General features: G+C 43.7%; 1 long non-coding RNA gene across 1 annotated transcript in view; it reads left to right on the top strand.

The window, feature by feature from the left end:
* Positions 1-18,209, top strand: part of LOC126259920 (uncharacterized) — a 61,661-nt gene that overhangs the window by 23,690 nt on the left and 19,762 nt on the right. Inside the window, exon 2 of the long non-coding RNA XR_007546575.1 lies at positions 1,420-1,499. This is a non-coding gene — a long non-coding RNA (uncharacterized LOC126259920). The remainder of the gene's footprint in view (positions 1-1,419; positions 1,500-18,209) is intronic.

Raw genomic sequence — 18,209 nt, forward strand, 5'->3', positions numbered from 1 at the left:
TTGTCCATCTCTGTAAGTCTCTTTTACCGAGCCCCTCCCACTAGCCCATTCTCCGTGTGACGTCTCCTGGAAAGCCCTATAAAAATTAAACTAAACCTATACCAGACGTGTAAATATGAAGAGTAAAGAAAGTACGAAACTGGGTATTTCTGTCGATAAAAACTGTAGCTAACACGACAGATAACTACAATACCTACAACTCGTTAAGATGATATTTTTGTGTCAAAAATGTTAATAAAATATATATTTTAGTATCAAATAGTAACTATACAATGTAAAGATATTCTTTGTAACCATGGACATCTTTTCTCATTAAGGTCAAAAAAAAGACTTGGTTCAAAGATCGAATACTACTTTTGTTCCAGCTGTTCAAGTCGCTTAGATGTTTTGACGCACTAAGCATTTGACATGCGTATTTTCTTTACATTATATGGTAAAAAGCGAATTTCTCTTGTTCTTATTTAAAACCCCTCCCTCCCTATGGATATATTTGAGTGAAAAATAATTGTTGAGAGTGATTTGAATAGAAGATGGTCCACCTGGCTTTCTTTTGACGTAATGGCGCACAAGCGGCCGTTACGTGTAATTAAGTTAAAATATTAAATATTTTGCTTCACCCTCAAGTTAACTTTGAATATTGTTAATAACTTTAAAACAATAATTTTTGTAAAGTTCATTTTATGAGAATTTTTATGGAATTTCATGGATGGATTTAACTGTTGTGGGCAACAAGCCTTTGTTTGTTTCATGATATCTTTGCGCTTGCAGTTATTAAATGTTAAAATGCGTGTGAAATCTTATGGGACTTAACTGCTAAGGTCATCAGCCTCCTAAGCTTACACACTACTTAACCTAAATTATGCTAAGGACAAACACACACATCCATGCCCGAGGGAGGACTCGAACCTCCGCCGGGATCAGCCGCACAGTCCATGACTGCAGCGCCTTGTATAGCCTCTCTCCTCGCAACAATTAATTTAAAGATCAGTAATAGTAATACTTTCCTGCCACTTATGATTACCTTTGAGCTAGCCGCGAGTTTAGATAACGTAATTAAAGCATTACGAGCAAAACTGTACTCATTTTTACTAATATTTGTGCCTGCGTTGCAACAGTGACTATCCTTGGCGTATATGCAAGCCGCATTTATGAGCGCGCGGAATATACGCGATGCCAAATATCCTTTTTCCCAACAATCCCGACCACATCTTACATTAAAATCAAAACACTTTCATACCAAAGAAGAGAGAGAGACGATATAAGTGGCGCCCTAACGTGCGGCTCGTATCTATGCAAAATACAATGTCTAACAGAAACCGTTATTTTATTGTATTGTGTTGTATTTTTCATGTATTTGTAATTAACTGATGAATGTTTCTTTCCACATGTTCATCACTTGTGCTTCATTGGATGGAGAAGAAATTATAACGACAAGAAATTGTATACCTGGACACGGATACATAACATGCAACCTGGACCTATCGCTAAATATAACTAAGGTAAGGGCACTAGAGTGTGTTTCCTTTGGTTTTGTTGTGCTGATAGGTCAGGAAAGCACTTTGATACCCCAGATAAATTGTATTATTGTGAGTTAGGTATTGTTTTGTGTATGTGTTGCGTACATTACAGCAAGAGGCTGTATTCGTGTGAAGCTCAGTTAAGATTTTACTGCGTTTTTGTTGCGAGTAATGTTCGCAGCTGAAATAACAGCTGGACGCAACAATTGACTGTTGAGTTGCCAGCCACGGCTAGCACGAAAATGACTGCAGTTGTTTATTCTATGCATCGTGCTATAAAGCATGGAGAAAGGATTCCGAATCTCTTGATAATACACGCGATCTATCAGATAAAAGTAGAGTGTTAAAGGAACTGTCGCACGAAACTGCGATAGGATCAGAATCGGATCAACTGATACCCAGTGAATTCGATAGGAATATCTTGGCTGACGATAATAAATCGGCGGCATCGACCTCTGCAGAGACAATGTCAAACTGTACAGTAATGGAAAACCATCACGACGTGAATGCCCGGTAATGATTTCTTTACAGTGCTTTTTCAGAAGTTACACAGAAAACAGAAAGAACGTGAAGAGAGACAGTAGACAAGAGAGAAAGTATAGGATGAGAACATCACCCGTCAATTAAATGAAATTCTAACTAAGCGCGAAGAAGCGCTGTTAACAAACCTAGAAGAGCAGCTAAAAACTATTAAAATCGAAATCAATGCTATGAAGGAAGTATATAGTGCCTTATTTGAAGCAGTATCTCAGATTATTAATGATGTTAGGAAGTGCCAGGATGCACAAAACGCCCTGGACACGAAAGGCCGCGCCTGGTTAGCCGAGCGGTCTAAGGCGCTGCAGTCTTGGACTGTGCGGCTGGTCCCGGCGGAGGTTCGAGTCCTCCCTCGGGCAGGGGTGTTTGTGTTTGTCCTTAGGATAATTTAGGTTAAGTAGTGTGTAAGCTTAGGGACTGATGACCTAAGCAATTAAGTCTCATAAGATTTCACACACATTTGAACTTTTGGACACTAAAGTGACAGAAGTGACAAATAAATTAGACCAGATTCCTGAAGAATTAACGGAGCAGGCCGAAGAGCACTTGAAGGCTCAATCGGAGAAGATAGCAACCGAAAGAACTCAGTGGTTGGAGTAAAAGGATTTAGAGATTAAGGTATATGTGACCACTGGGCTGCAAAATATGGTACGAAAAGTCACAAACGAAGCTGCATTCGGCAATGGCGAAACCGCAAATGAATTGCGAAACGAATTAAACCACATTCAATACTCCTTAGTGGGGCAACTTCCGCATTGACAAAGAGAAATACAACGTAGAATTGCACTGCTAGAATATAGTGAGTCTAGCGTGCAAGATACCAAGCGAAATATGATTCAAGGCCGTAGGCGTTACGGAAACGAAAGCTTTTATCGGTCACCAACTTTCCCTGAACGAAATGTTTACAGTCTTTCTCCAGAGACGATATCAGCGGTAGCTGACGAACAAAATCCCAGTTACTCTGAGATTAAACTGCAAGAAAGCCTAATAAAACACAGGCACTTTTAAACATTTTCTCGGCTGGTCCCGGCGGAGGTTCGATTCCTCCCTCAGGCATGGGTGTGTGTGTTTGTCCTTAGGATAATTTAGGTTAAGTAGTGTGTAAGCTTAGGGACTGATGACCATAGCAGTTTAAGTCCCATAAGATTTAAAAAAATAAATAAAAAAAACATTTTCTGCACAGGAAGAGACCGAGCATCCGGTCATTTTCATTAAAAGTTTTGGACACGTTCTAACATTCTGCGTGGTTTCTGCGACTGTTCTATGTCGTGTCTCCCTACCACTTTCGCGCAACGACGCTCTGAGCGTGTTTCTTAGGGAATTGACTAGTTTGAACCTGGGACCTGTTGCTGGTAAGGAGACGTCAGACCACACATGACATGTAGAGTTCAGAAGAGTTCAGTGAGACTAGCGATGATATAACGAAATACTTAATGATTTCAGCGTCAGCTCCACTGCACTCCCTGTAAAAGAATCTTAATACTAACTAAATTTAGTGGAAGGGGTTCAAGGCTTTCCTATTTTTAGTTAGCTGGTAAAATAACGTCGAAAAAGCAGTTACGTTTACCATTGGAAATTTTATTCTACTCACAAAACATTGTTCATAAATTGCACTATTGATAAAAGGAAATGTTTTAGTACAGGATGATAAAAACCAACTGCGTTCAACAAAAACGTGAACGAATATTTCCTGAATGGGTTTCCAAGTTCTACAATGGATCGAAGGATGACCTATGCCATATCACATCTATAATCTAGGTTTAAATTAAGTTTCACAAAAGAGAAAACTATCAAAATGGTCTGCAGTGACCCTCAATTATCTTTAATTACTTATCTAACTTGTCGTAAATTACAGTGGCTGATGTGGCTTCTCAATAATTATATAACAGAGAAATCATCGCGTTTCAGATTTTAACTTACGTAGCAAATGTGAATACCATGAGATTTAATTGACGATCGACACTAGTATTACGTAAAAAGGGGATGTAACAGATGAGACTTCTGCAGTTCTGAGTGAAGCCTTATGCGCTCAAAAATGCTGCATCGCGTGCGTTCATTACCTTGTCGGTGTTCGTCAGGGACCGAGCGAGGTGGCGCAGTGGTTAGCACACTGGACTCGCATTCGGCAGGACGACGGTTCAATCCCGCGTCCGGCCATCCTGAATTAGGTTTTCCGTGATTTCCCTAAATCGCTCCAGGCAAATGCCGGGATGGTTCCTTTGAAAGGGCACGGCCGACTTCCTTCCCCGTCCTTCCCTAATCCGATGAGACCGATGACCTCGCTGTCTGGTCTCCTTCCCTAAACAAGCCAAGTTCGTCAGGGGGCAGCGGCCGGCGCAGCTCCATCCAGCTCGCCGTCTCCGAAGCAACTCTTCCTCACTTCTCCTTACTACAATTCACCGAAGTTGGTTTAAAAAAAAAAAACTATCTGGCTGTGTTTTCATCTGACCAATCAGGGTCTCAATGTTAACCTTAAGCTCCGCCTATAAAACTTCTGTCTATCCAATGAGAAACGTTATACTTTTCGTGGTGGGGCAATGTTTTTAAAGTTTGCAACGTAACAGAGACGCGAAAAAGTCTCACGCTAAAACTTGCAGCTGGTGTGGCCCTTTTAGTGTTATCGTAAGATCTATACTGTTCTTCTGGAGGGCTCTAGCTTTTAACATGGGCTGGGGGGGGGGTGGTCCTGGTGGTTAGCTGGAGACGTGGGTGTCCGTCCCTTATCGTAGGGCCTTCTAGCTTAACACGGTTCTGCTCTCGGCTTCTGTTCTCGTTTCTCCCCTCGGAACTGCGTCTGTCTCACGGTGGGAAGGTATGATATGCATTTAGGCATTCTTGGTTCAAATGGTTCAAATGGCTCTGAGCACTATGCGACTTAACTTCTCAGGTCATCAGTCGCCTAGAACTTAGAACTAATTAAACCTAACTAACATAAGGACATCACACACATCCATGCCCGAGGCAGGATTCGAACCTGCGACCGTAGCGGTCGCTCGGTTCCAGACTGTAGCGCCCAGAACCGCACGGCCACTCCGGCCGGCAGGCATTCTTGTGTTAGTCTGTGGTATTCCATTTGCTCACTCGTTACTCGTATTACTTTGGTTAATTTAATGTCACGATTTATTCGGAGCTATGTGACATACTACTGGATTTGCTTATCATGTCAGGGTTTTCATGGAAGGTGTTGGATTTGCCTGACACCTTACAACGTTCTGCCCAAAGTTCGGACGGAGCGGCAAAAAATACAGTTTGTGACTTCACATATTGTAGACGAAGCTGCACTATGGGCAAGGGAGACAGCGAACAGCTGTTCAACATTCGAAGAATTCAAGAAAACTTTCTTAGCAAAATATTGGAGTACTTGTACCAAAGAACGTCTAAGACAAGAGGTGAACAATCCTGCCTTGCACGATCCGATGTTAGGTGGCATGAGAAAATACATAGAGAGTTACATTAGTAAAACTCGTTACTAGGACGAACCCTGTGACCACGAGAGAGGTGTTAAGAATATTAAAACCGAAATTACCTATTCTACCAGTGAGCAGTTAGTTATCGTCTCTGAAGGTGACTTCGAAAGAGTTCTAGCCATCGTGGATTCACTAGATTTGATTCACGAAGATGCAGAAAGGTTAGTTACCCTCCGCAAAATGGCGGAAATAATAATAAAATCGGCAATAGTAATGGAAACAGAGGAAAGAACGACTACGATAACAACAGTGACCATAATAACGGTGGCGCGACTGCTACGGTCGCAGGTTCAAATCCTGCCACGGGCATGGATGTGCGTAATGTCCTTAGGTTAGTTAGGTTTAAGTAGTTCTAAGTTCTAGGGGACTGATGACCACAGATGTTAAGTCCCATAGTGCTCAGAGCCATTTGAACCATAATAACGGTGGTTATAAGCAACAACAGCAGAATGCGGCGTACACGAACTCAAATGGGAACTGGTACGTCAATAACCAGCAAGTAAATAATAGGAAAAGACGCAGAGGCGTCATGGGACACAACAATCCCAACTTCCAACAGCCTACAACTAATCAATCTATTGCCGATAGGTGGGCTAACCAACAGGTGGCTCAGCCGAGGCAAAATTAGGGGCCACCTGTCCGAGTGGCAAAATGTGCAGGAACAAGACAGTCGTATGATGCAGGACCATCGAGTTAGGATAGTAGAGTTTGTGAACAAAAGCCGACCCGGCCCGTCCACGGCTTTGAACTGAAGTTGACCGCCTCATGCCTTCCGGTAGTGGTCAAGGAGAAAAGTGAGGGAACCTCTATAAAATCTGTAAACATGTTGCGTTACAACGATGACCAGGATATGCGAAGCGAACTATGCGCTGGGTCGAAAACTTGCAGGAAGACGGTAAATCTGACACTTAAACTTTCGAAACTTGACGCACGTATTTACGAACCTGTCAAGTTCAGATTACAGATGTTCAATATGTCCTCCATTGGCGACACGAACAATATCACATCGATACTCAAGTCCCTTCCTTACTCGGGCAAGCACGTCCTTCGTCACTGATGTTATGGCAGTACGGATCTAGTTCTTCAACTCTTCCGGGCTCTGTGGGAGTGGTGATACATAAGCGTTGTCTTTAACGAAACCCCACAAGAAGACGTCAGAGGGTGTCTAATCCGGTGACCGTGGAACCCAGCTTTGATTTGCTAAGCCGCCAGCTTCTTGACAACCAGTGCAACGGTTCGATAGAGTTTCATTACGCACTTGGCGACTCCGGTGAGAGGATGCCCCGTCTTGTTGAAGAATGAAGTTGACTCCGTGCAGCCTCAGAAACAATCAGTTTTGTAACAGCGAGATAGTGCTGAGCGTTAACCGTGTTTCCATCAAAGAAGAATGGGCCGTAAACAGATGATCGGGATATCGCACAAAACACATTGACTTTGGGCGAATCTCGTACATGTTCAATGGCTACATGTGGGTTCTGTAGGCCCCAAACTGGAACATTGTGTTCGTTTACCTGATCAGTAACATAGAAAGTCGCTTCATCCCTGAACACGATGCGTTGTGCGGAAGTGTTGTCATTGTCAATAGCATCAAGAATCTCGTTACAAAATGCCACACATTTTCGTTTGTCATCAGGACGCAGAGCTTGTAACAGCTGTAGCTTTTACGGCTTCATAACCAATCGACATCTCAAAACACGCCAAAATGTTGTAGGCTGGCATGACGAGTTGAAGGACTACGTTGGAAAGCAGTTTGGATTCGTGCAACATTTTCTTCAGGAACACGAGTATGTCCAAGACTCTTTCCGTTACATACATAGCCTGTATCTAGACACTGACGATACCATCTGCGAATGTTATACCCATTCAGAGGATCAATTTGGTACTTCAACCTGAAACGTCTTTGCACTGTAATCACGGAATTGCACTTCGCAAACTCTAGAACATAAAATGATATCTGTTTCAGAGTAGCCATTTTAGACACGTGACGGATACCAAGCAAAATAGAAGACAACTGACATCTAAGCGGCTGTTAATATAAACTAGACTATGTATTCGTTTCTCCAGTAGCCGAGGCGGGACGCAGCGATCGATAGATTGAACAAAATAATACTTTGTAATGCGTATATTCCTTTTGAAATACACTCTATTTACAAAAGATTACAACGAAATTACGGGGAGACTCTAAAGTCACCATCTATTTCAATCAAGGAAGACAGTGAGTGAAAAATCAATTTTATTGTAAAGTTTTATACGTATTCTACTGCCCTTCTATATGACCGCCACTGGGTCAAAACACATACTCCATCTTTCAGTAATTGAAGGAAATGTAGACCGTAACATTTCAACTGTCAAGTGGCCTGCTGGTTCCCTGATACGATTCCGCAGATCAGGCAGACCATTCACTTTGTAGTGTACACTTTGAACTTGATGTACCCCCATGCAAAAAAGCCTAAGGGGGCAAGGTCCGGTGAAAAGGAAGCCCTCAGCCGAGGTGATCCTCTGCCTATCCACCTCCCTGGAAAGGTTCTGATCAATCACGGACGATGTGTGCAAAATGTGGAGGCGTGTCAATGTTGCTGAAACACAACTGTATCCCGTATGACATCATCCTAAAGCTGCGGTTCAAGGAACAGTCCAACAATTCGAGGTAACTGTTACCTGTTATTGACCTTTCGTCAAAGAAAAATGGGCCATACAGTTTTGCTTTTGTCATACTCAACCAAGCGTTGACCTTCGGCGTATCGCGTTCCCACTCCAGTACCTCATGTACCCATATTCGGCTGTTGTGTCCGTGCACTTTCCCACAAACGTGAAATTTGGCTTCATCGGAGAATAAAATGTTGTCCATTAAATTCTCATTCACTACAGATTCCAGAGGAACATAATGATGTGTTGGCAGAAGAGCCAACACCATGTTGCTAGAGGAGGCCGAAATGCAAGCGTTTAAACTCACGCAGACTGGCGTGAGGTCTGGAACAAGGTAAAGTAATTATCCTATGAAGAAAAGAACGTAGTTGATTGAATACTTAACTTTAATCCATAATTGGAGAACATCGCTCTTGTTGATACATGAATTATAATCTCAATATAAACTGGTAATGGCGCCTTGCTAGGTCGTAACAAATGACGTAGCTGAAGGCTATGTTAACTATCGTCTCGGCAAATGAGAGCGTATTTGTCGGTATATCATCGCTAGCAAAGTCTGCTGTACAACTGGGGCGAGTGCTAGGACGTCTCACTACACCTGCCGTGTGGTGGCGCTCGGTCTGCAATCACTGACAGTGGCGACACGCGGGTCCGACGTATACTAATGGACCGTGGCCGATTTAAAGGCTACCACCTAGCAAGTGTGGTGTCTGGCGGTGACACCACACGTAACACACTGCTTGACGACAGGCGAAATCATCGTCCTCAAGATGATGCAGAACCTGAATGTGATAAGGACGTTTACGTAGAGTGAAACAGGATGTTCCAAACAATGTTGCGAGGGACGTCCAATTCCCTACTGAGGCGTCGAGTTGGTGCCTTCGGATTCCTATCACTGCTGCACTGCTTCTGTCTATACGAGTGGTCGTCCATGACGTGCCTCATCACACTGCCAGTACGCTTAAATTTGTTCACAAGTAGACGAATATGTGCCTTTGATGGGGCTGATTTGTGGACTTTACGGGTAAATTCTGCTCTGGCACCTTCTTATGATAAGGCACGTACCTGAGCACAAACAATGGCAACCCGTTCTTCCGTGCGAAATGTCTTGCACCAAGATAACAGTATCTGCGGAGAATGGAAAAACAAATTAGCCTTTTCATGGAAATGGATAGTGACTTTAGAGATACACGCACACACTAAGGCACCAGTATCTGAAGAGACAAGAAAAATTATTAGCGCTTGCATGGAAATAGATAGTGGATAGAGACAACCTGTATTGAATAATACACTGCTGGCCACCGTAAATGCAACACCCTGAAGGAAGCATCCGAATCAAGTGAAATTTACACCATGAGTTTGCAGCGATGAGATATGCAACTGATTAGAATTTCAGCGCAGACGCACATCACGCGCGCCTGTGGCGCCACCTCATAGCGCCATTTAAGGCTTGGCGATTTCGACGAGTGTACGTTCGGCACGTGTGTTTACCTTGTGGTTGTTTCACAAGACGATCAGTTATGCCTCGTAGACAACAGCGAACATTTTTTGATCAAGTATCCGAGTTCGACAGAGGAAGGATAGTGGCTTACCGAGATTGTGATTATCATACAGAGAAATCGCTAGTCGTGTTGGACGAAACCAAACAACTGTAATGCGGATATGTGACCGTTGGATGCAGGAGGGTACGACGGACCGACGTGGTCGATCGCATTCACCTCGGTGCACCACTGCACGTGCTGATAGGCAAATTGTGCGCATGGCAGTGACGGATCGCTCAGTGACATCCCGAACCATAGCACAGCACATTGCGTCTGTAACGCATCATCCAGTGTCTGCGCGTACCATTCGACGCCGTTTACAGCAGAATGGTCTGTCCGCAAGACGTCCATTGCTTCGTCTACCATTGACGCAGAACCACAGACGTCTCCGTCGCCAATGGTGTGATGACAGACGGATGTGGACGGCAGAATGGAATGACGTTGTCTTTACTGACGAGGCACGCTTCTGTCTGCAGCACCACGATGGTCGGATTCGAGTGTGGAGACACCGTGGAGAGAGGATGCTGGACAGCTGCATTATGCACCGCCACACTGGTCTTGCACCGGGTGTTATGGTATGGGGCGGTATTGGATATTACTCTCGCACGCCTCTAGTACGCATTGCTAGTACTTTAAATAGCCGGCGCTACATATCCGAGGTGCTGGAGCCAGTTGTCCTTCCGTACCTTCAGGGCTCGGCCACAGCCATATTTCAACAGGATAACACGCGACCACACGTGGCACGCATTGTCCAAAGGTTCTTCGTCAATAACCAGATTGAATTGCTTCCCTGGCCGGCTCGCTCTCCGGATCTTTCGCCGATAGAAAACATGTGGTCCATGGTTGCTCAACGAGTGACCCAGATTACATCCCCAGCTGCCACACCAGATGATCTTTGGCAACGTGTGGAAGCTGCTTGGGCTGCTGTACCCCAGGAACACATCCAACGTCTCTTTGACTCAATGCCGAGACGTGTGGCAGCGGTGATCTCCAACAATGGCGGCTACTCTGGCTACTGATTCTGGCAGGAACCACATGTCACAGACGTCTGTAAACGTAATCATTTGATACTTGGTCAACATGTTATCTAAAAAATAAATTTTGTTGTGCTACCTCTTGTCTTTCTTGGTGTTGCATTTACGGTGGCCAGCAGTGCTCATACCAGAATATAAAAAGCCGTGTTTACAAAAACAGGCTGTTAAGAGTTCATACGATGATAAATAAACATTTGTTTTCAATACTGGTAAACCCCGATTTATTAAAAAATCTATGTATAAAACAGCTTAGAACTTTACAAATGAGTTAATGTATTAAATATTTGATGTGAAGCACGTAAGAGAGAAAAAGTTTGAAATTATGTTTAAAGTTTGTTGGAAGTCGATAAGTTCTATCAGTGTCAAGCACCGGATGAGTAGTTGTTGTTGTCTTCAGTCCAGAGACTGGTTTGTTGCAGCTCTCCTGCTACTCTATCCTGTACAAGCCCTTTCATCTCTGAGTAATTACTGCAACCTACGTCCTTTTGAATCTGCTTATTATATTCATCTCTTAGTCTCCCTCTACGACTTTTACCCTCCACCCTTCCCTCCAGTATTAAATTGGAGATCCCTTGATTCCTCAGAATATGTCCTACCAACGGATCCCTTCCTTTAGCCAGGTTGTACCACAAATTTCTCTTCTCTCCTATTCTGTTCAGTAAGTCCTCATTAGTTAAGAGATCTACCCATCTAATCTTCAGCATTCTTCTGTAGCACACATCTCAAAAGCGTCTATTCTCTTTTTGTCTAAGTTTTTTATCGTCCATGTTTCACTTCCATACATGACGACACTCCATACCAATACTTTCAGAAAGGACTTCCTGACACTTAAATCTGTACTCTTAACAAATTTCTCTTCTTCAGAAATGCTTTTCTTGCAATTACCAGTCTACATTTTATATTCTTCCTTTTCGACCATCATCAGTTATTTTGCTTCCCTGACAGAAGAAAAAAAATTGTGTGTGAAATCTTATGGGTCTTACCTGCTAAGGTCATCAGTCCCTAAGCTTACACACTACTTAACCTAAATTACCCTAAGGACAAACACACACGCCCATGCCCAAGGGAGGACTCGAACCTCCGCCGGGACCAGCCGCACAGTCCACTGACAGAAAAACTCATCTGCTACTTTAAATGTCTCATTTCTTAATCTAATTCGGTCACCATCACTGGATTTAATTCGGCTACCTTCCATTACCCTCGTTTTGCTATTGTTGATGTTCATTTTACGTTCTCCTTTCAAAACACTGCCCATTCCATTCAGCTGCTATAAACGTAGGTTTATCTTTCCTTAACCTATGTACTATGAGAAGTAGTTGGGTCAGTAATGCCTGTTGTGTTCCTAGATTTCTCTGGAATCCAAACTGATCTTCCCCGAGGTTGGCTTCCACCAGCTTTTCCATTCTTCTGTAAAGAATTAGTGTTAGTATTTTGACTGGATGAGTATAATCTGGTAATCTGTGCTTCTTTCGAAGCAAAAGCTAGTTGTCCATGTATCTCAATGTTTATGATGTCACACCTTCTGAACCGAGGCCCACGCGAAAGACAGGCCGCGGCGCGTACATCACGAAAGTAGGCGTGAGCTCGCTCGCTCGTTTAACTCAGCAGACAAACTGCGTTTCTAAGCCTGTTAACTCGCAACTAGGTGTGTACGTACTAATGAGAATTGCATCTTCTACTGGACACTTGTATTATGAGGTCTTACTGATTACTAGTCGTACAACAAAATTCAAGATCAACTCTCGAGATAAATGGTTTAACAACTTGTTTGTAGTTTTTAGTTTCTTCTGCGTAACAGTACTCATTTCATACAAGATGTGGTGCCTTATGCAAGTGATAATCATTTTAGCCGGCCGGTGTGGCCGTGCGGTTCTAGGCGGTTCAGTTTGGAACCGCGTATCCGCTACGGTCGCAGGTTCGAATCCTGCCTCGGGCATGGATGTGTGTGATGTCCTTAGGTTAGTTAGGGTTAAGTAGTTCTAAGTTATAGGGGACTGATGACCACAGATGTTAAGTCCCATAGTGCTCAGAGCCATTTGAACCATTTTTGATAATAATTTTGACACAATTTTAATTTTATTGTGCACCCGTACAGCCGTAACAAATTATTAGCAGGCCTATGCACTTTCTATAATTGTAGGATTAATTACAGTAAGATTCGATAATAGTGGGTTCAAGTAGAAGAAGCAATTCTCGTTTGAACATACACACCCAGTTACGAGTTAACAGCTGTAGAAACGCAGTTTTTCTGCTGAGTTAAGCGAGCGAGCGAGCTCGGCCTACTCTCGTGACGTACGCACCGCGGCCTGCCTTTCTCGTAGGCCTCGTTCTAAACTGTGTGTCGTACAATGATACAGTTTTGCAGATACATTCAATGGTATATGTAGACACTGTCTGCAAAATGTGTTGCGGATAGAGTTAGGATAACAAATTAAAACATCACGCATGATGCGGCAGTTTTACTACATAAAAAGCGAAAATGTTGTAATAGATCAACTTTTTTTCCATTCATCATTTTATTGGGGTGTCAGCGAGGAAAAGTATCGTAAAGGTTTCAAATTACCTGTAAAATTTGTCGCAAGTCACTAAGTGCTCTCATTGTCAAATACTGCCGGCCGAAGTGGCCGTGCGGTTAAAGGCGCTGCAGTCTGGAACCGCAAGACCGCTACGGTCGCAGGTTCGAATCCTGCCTCGGGCATGGATGTTTGTGATGTCCTTAGGTTAGTTAGGTTTAACTAGTTCTAAGTTCTAGGGGACTAATAACCTCAGCAGTTGAGTCCCATAGTGCTCAGAGCCATTTTGTCAAATACTGGATGAATTAGTCTAGTACGTGTACGTAGTGAGTTAGATTACCTAAAGACATACACGTGTTAAACTTTTAACAGAAGATTATATCACTTAATAAGCAGATTATGACAACACTTATATCGAATTGAAAGTCAAAATTTTTGCTGCTCCTGGTAGCCGTTTGATAGGCAATCTGCAACGGAATTGTGCACCACAGACCGGTTAGCCATTTAGTGATACACAGGACTCCTAGAGGGCCCATGTACAGAGTGTCTGTATAGGCTCTCTAATGGCTATTATAAATGAGTCATTTGTTTTCAAAGCTCTATATTTTTCAAAATATTACAAGTGCAAGTATGATTTCACATGAATAGAATCGTAAACTCAACAAGTTTGCATTTTGCACTCTACAAATGTTCTATGAGTGCCCTTCTGTTCACACGACACACTTCCAAGTGGTAGTCAAGGTCTTTCCACACATGACGTAGCAACATCCCGTCAGCGGTCAGCGCAGCAGCACTGGTGCGTTCTTTGAGCTGTCCCAGTGTCCTTGGCAGTGGGGGCGCGTAAACACGGTCGTTGATGTACGCCTAAAGGAAAAAGTCACAAGGCGTTAGGTCACGCGACCCGGGAGCCCAAGGAAACTGGGCCACACCATCTTCACCACTACGCCCAGTCCAGCGATGCGGAAGTTCGTAGTTTAGATAGTGACGAACGTCGATGTTCCAATGAGCCAGTGCCCCGTCTTGTTGGAAGATGACATTCTCGGAAACAGCAGTCAGCTGTGGAGATAACCAAAACTAAAACATACGAAGGTAAGAGCAGTGGCGGGTACAGAAAAACCTCAAGGAGGGGGCGCTAAAGATATCTTGAGCTACCTTTACTTTTACGGCAATAAAAAATAATCAAGTCACATGCAAAGTTTAAGACAGTTTTATTTAAACTGATTATACACATATACAGCATAATGTTCTCTTATGATATAAAAAAGCTACAACTGTGGTTCTCTTCCTTAAATGATGAATTCTATGCGCCTATTCTTCCTGGAAAATTGGTTGATTACATCGTCAATAGGACAATCAATGTCAGGGTGACAATCAACTGATCACTCTCACTCGTGACTAATCTTCACACCTGCACTTGCTACAACTTATTCATTCTTCAGTCTTAATATTTCTGCATATGAATGTAAACTAGCTTCCTATTCGGCGAACAGTCCGTATTCGTAATGCTACGTATCGAAGGATCTCTGTACAAGAAAGCAGTAGAATATTCGCGATTTTTCTCGAACAAATGCCAGAGAGAATAACGTATTGAGATCACTAGAATGGCCGCGACTTCTCTCGTAGGTATGTGTTAGTTATCTATGTGCCAGACAGAAACGTATAAAATACAATGACGCGGACGCACGTGCTACATAGGAAAGTACAACTACTCAATAACTCGATTCAGTCGAGTCGACTGGCGAAAGAAACGAACGAATAGTGTGCGGGCTGACTGGTGGGTGGCACCGTAAGAGAGGGGGGAGGGGTGGGGGGGGGGAGCTCGCCCCTCGCGCCACTGGGTAACAGGTACCCATCACAGTCCTCTCACTGGAGAAAAACGGCCCATCGGCCCATATAGCTTTACAGAAAATATTAACCTTCGGCGAATCTCGTTCATTATCCATGTAAAATCTCTTTCTGTGTGAATTTCGTTTACTGACGGGGATAGAAAAATTGTTGACTGCTTAGTGAGAGAAAAATAATTTAATAATTTTGAAAATCAGATACGCCCGCAATTTGAGGATGATTCTCGATGGAATCGTTAGTCGCAGTACACGAAAGGGACTTACATTAGGGAGAGGTAGAAACGGGTTATTTCGTAGTGTCATATTTCATGATTATGGTTAGTTTTACGATCTAGAAAAAAAATTCCTGTATCGTTTTAGACTGGTATGCAGGAAGCAGAAGGCTTCTCTGATGAGCTGACCTGGAGAAAACTATTACCCCTTTTATGTTTTGACCGTGAAATAGGAAATTTAAAGACTGCAATCTCTTGAAAATGGTGAGAATAACTCTCTTAATTTTTACGTACCGCGCAAGTGGCCATTTTGACACAGTCCAAGCCGGTCAGGAACTAATTCCTTTTCACTTACCTCCTTTTACAGCCTCGAAGCATAGCTAAACTACTTCAACTTTTCTATAGTAAAAGGTGCCACAGGATCGTGATAATAATTAGGTACACCAAGTCCTTCACTTGTAAGGTTATTATTAAATAATGAACGGACATACTCCCCTCTGCCCGAAATCATTCAACGCCAAAAAAGCAAAGATACCAGACTGTGACAAATCAAGATCAACCTTGACATATCTACGGTTTTTCTACAGAGATCATAGTATTCCATCTGGCACCGAAATTATTTATTGTAACAGTTCAGCTACAATTTCATGAGGGTTATTCAGAGCCCTACGCTCTCACACTGTGGCAACTAACCTTTCCAGATATATGGAAGGTCGTTTCGTCGCAGAATATCAGTTTTGAGGCGAAACTGTGATGCAAAATTGAAGCGCCAGCCATAATTCTGCGGTTTCAATTGGTGCAAAAGTTGCAGACAGTACGATTTGAAATGTAGCTGCCATCGCAAAATCTTCCACTTAGTCTGCTGTGGTGGTCCAAGTTGGTGGCTTGCACGGATCATTGATTGTTTTGAACTGCATATCCTTCATACTCTCCGCTGTTGCATCTGGCACACTTGATCGACTAGTACTTTTCTGCGAGGGTTGTCCAGGAAGTAGCCGGCCGGTGTGGCCGAGCGTTTCTAGGCGCTACAGTCTGGAATCGCGCGACTGCTATGGTCGCAGGTTCGAATCCTGCCTCGGGCATGGATGTGTGTGATGTCCTTAGGTTAGTTAGGTTTAAGTTGTTCTAAGTTCTAGGGGACTGATGACCACAGCAGTTAAGTCCCATAGTGCTCAGAGCCATTTGAACCATTTTTTTTCCAGGAAGTAAGTTCCGATCGGTCGCGAAATGGACACCACAGTGAAAACCCGATGAAGCTTTGCACAGATGTGTTGGGTAGTCTCTCTAGTATGATCGTCGATCGCATAAGGAGCTGTTTTCAGCTGTGAGCGCACTGTGAGCGGCTAGAACAACGATGTCTCCCGCCAAGTAGGAAGGCCAGCTAAGAGGCTCCGCCTTAATGAACGCAGCCCACTTAACACAACTGCCATGCACTTCCTTCTTCATGGCAACTCTCAGCCGCACTCTGCTGGGCAAAATGGTTCAATTGGCTCTGAGCTCTATGGGACTTAACTTCTGAGGTCATCAGTCCCCTAGAACTTAGAACTACTTAAACCTAACTAACCTGAGGACATCACACACATCCATGCCCGAGGCTGGATTCGAACCTGCGACCGTAGTGGTCGCGCGGTTACAGACTGTAGCGCCTAGAACCGCTCGACCACCCCGGCCGGCTCTGCAGGGCAGTGAAGACGCTCCTGCAGCCTTTTCGATGGGAAGTGTTTGATCACCCACGACACAGCCCTAGTTGGCTCGTACTGCATATCATCTTTGTTCACATGAAACGCTGGATACAAAGACAACACTTGGGCGCAGGCTACACGCTATAGACCAGCGTAGAGAATTAGGAAAGCACAAGCGGCTGCTTTCTATGACGATGGTGTTGGAAATTTGGTATAAAGCTCCGACAAATATCGAAGTCGGAGCGGCGACTATGTAGAGAAGTAACTGGACAGTGTAGCTAACTCTTGCAAATAAAATGCTTCTGATTTTTACTGTGGTTTCCATTTAGCGACCGATCGGAACTTACTTTCTGGACAACCCTCATAGATACAGAGACAAGTAGTGTCCCTAAATTGTCGATACCAACGCGCAGCGCTCTGTTACATGATGTTTTTTTCCCCATAATTCTTTCTGAAAATATGCTGTGCTATTGTCACAGATAAACATCTCACAATTGCAATACATAAAAACTGTTTTCCTGCGTTGTTACCATTTTGTCAATGCACCGCACTCGTAACGCCAACTGGTGGGCACAATGGAAACTTGGTGAGTACTGTCATATTTGTATACGCAGTTGAGCGCGCGATGCCGATGAGTGCGGGCAACGAAGCGCGCGAGTCCGAGCCAGCCGTCTCGGTCGCGCCGGGGCCGGCCTCTCCCCACAGGATATATACAATGGCGACGACAGTATACGACAAACGCACTAGCACAGTTCCTACTTCATAGCCTGAAGAACAAGAAGACGACCTGAAACAATTTTCTCCACCAGAAGACGACAACGAAATGCAGGGAATCTCCTCTGAAGAAGTCTGGACCATGCAGCCCACCGACTAAGATGGGAATTTTACACTAGTTCGCCGAACAAAACGACTCAACGCTTCTCCTAAGCAGAACAACTCTCGGAAGCGACAACGACCAGAAGAACTGAAAACTTCAAACCGTTATGCGGCTACTGCGACAGAAGATACTATGGATGCTCCAGAACGGATGGACATCAGTCTCGCAAAGTCCCGCCCGTTACTATTTACCATACCAAGAACTACCAATGAGACAGGATCAAATATCAATTTGACTCTTATGAAGATCAACGACAGGCCATCAATTTCTTTGTGTCGAAGCACATCCACATTTTTACACATCAGGCCGGAGAGGACAAGGATCTCAAAGTGGTTGTAA

This window comes from Schistocerca nitens, chromosome 5 (assembly GCF_023898315.1).
Source record: "Schistocerca nitens isolate TAMUIC-IGC-003100 chromosome 5, iqSchNite1.1, whole genome shotgun sequence".
NCBI classification, from domain to species: Eukaryota; Metazoa; Arthropoda; class Insecta; order Orthoptera; family Acrididae; genus Schistocerca; species Schistocerca nitens.